The 1840-nt window shown below is 40.9% G+C and overlaps 1 non-coding gene across 1 annotated transcript; it reads left to right on the plus strand.

Annotated features, from left to right (window-relative positions):
- The first annotated feature begins 771 nt into the window (after positions 1 to 771).
- On the plus strand, positions 772 to 878 carry LOC148860906 (small nucleolar RNA R71). The gene has a single exon (XR_016095245.1). It is a non-coding gene; the product is annotated as a small nucleolar RNA R71 (small nucleolar RNA).
- The last annotated feature ends 962 nt before the right edge of the window (positions 879 to 1840 follow it).

Consider the following 1840-nt stretch of genomic DNA (forward strand, 5'->3'; position numbering starts at 1 on the left):
TCTGCCTTGGGTTCAGCCCAATTCTTCTTTTCTACCTCAGGCAACTCTTTTCCACTTCTTAAGGTAATAGCTTGCACCTGCTCTCGTGGATTCACTTCAGTGTTGCTTGGAAGAGTTCCCGGCAGTCTGGAAGAGATTAATTGTGCCAATTGCCCCACTTGGTTTTCCAGGTTTTTGATTGAGGCTTCCTGGTTCTGGAACCTAATTTCTGCACCTGCTATAAATTTTGTCATCAGTTCCTCCAAATTGGATTTCGGTTCAGGCTGATGATAAGTCTGGTGGAACGGCTTGGAAATATGCTGATTTGGCCAGGACTGGTTTGAATGTCCCCTCCATCCTGGATGAAAAGTATGGTGACTCTGGTAACCCTGCTGTCTTGACGAATTGCTGACATAGTCAACTTGTTCAGTAGATGGTCTGAACTGATTGCCAACTTGGCAGTCTGTACTGATGTGGCCTCCCCCACACAATTCACAATTAAGAGGCTGCACATGCATGGCAGCTATCTGCATTTCATCTATTTTTTTACTGAGTGCTCCTATTTGTGCAGCTAGTGCTGTATAAGTGTCAACATTATGCAAGCCTTGCTGCTTCCTAGTTTGAGTCCTTTCCGAATGCCATTGATAATTGTTGGCTGCCATTTCCTCAATAAGTGCATGGGCAACCTCAGGAGTTTTATTATTTATGGATCCTCCGGCTGCAGCATCTAATATGGTCTTATTTGAGTCAGTAAGACCATTATAGAAAGTCTGCACTTGCAGCCAAATGGGGAGGCCATGGTGAGGAACTCTCCTTAACAGCTCCTTGTATCTTTCCCATGACTCATATAAAGATTCCCCCTCTTGCTGGAAAAAAGTAGTGATGTCATTCCTCATTTTAGCAGTTTTAGAAGGGGGAAAATATTTAGAGAGAAAACGGCTGGCCATTTCGTCCCATGTGGCTATAGATCCTGCCGGTAATGAGTTCAACCAAGCTTTGGCTTTATCCTTCAAAGAAAATGGGAATAACCTCAGCCGGATGGCATCATCACTTACCCCATTGTGTTTGAAGGTGTCACAGATTTCCAAGAAGTTAGCAATATGGGCATTCGGATCCTCATGGGCCATACCACAAAACTGAACCGTATTTTGTATCATTTGGATTATGGCCGGTTTAATTTCGAAGTTATTGGCAGCAATAGTTGGCCTGATAATGCTGGAGACAGTCCCGGTGAGGGTAGGCTTGGCATAATCCATCATAGTTCTTTGTTCAGCCATTTCTTGTGCTTCTTGTCTGACTTGCTTAGCAGCTCTCAAACGGACACGGAGAGTCCGTTCAATCTCTGGGTCGTAAAGGATCTCTTCCAGTTCAGGTCTGCTTGTCATAAACTGTTAAAGTCAAAGCAATAAAAATGCCAATATTCACAAAAGAAAATAAATAACTAATCCTATCACACTGAAAATGTAAAGTGAAGTATTGGAATACAAAACCTACATCCTATCATGAATAAATGAAGCCGATTATACTAAAAGCAGATTTAAACCAATCATCTTATTCAAGGTTCCTTTATCTACATCCATCGATTGCAACATCTGAATTCAGACCCAATTTAGATCTGAGTTCAGATCTACAAGTCTTTGGTATTGTTAGTCTAGAGAAATTAATAAATAATAATTCAGATCTGAGCTGGATATCTCATACACACTCATTGGTATACACTACAATATACATCCATTAAGGTTGGAATCAATTCTGTGATGCTTTAGGGCTGAAATCAGATCTGATCTAAAAAAAAAAAATTAAAAGGATCTGAAATAAACTAAAACCAGTCCTGAGTTAGGCTTGGGTTAAAAACTCTACA

The sequence above is a fragment of the Nelumbo lutea genome, chromosome 4 (assembly GCF_056320005.1).
Source record: "Nelumbo lutea isolate HS-2025 chromosome 4, American lotus-T2T, whole genome shotgun sequence".
Lineage (NCBI taxonomy): Eukaryota > Viridiplantae > Streptophyta > Magnoliopsida > Proteales > Nelumbonaceae > Nelumbo > Nelumbo lutea.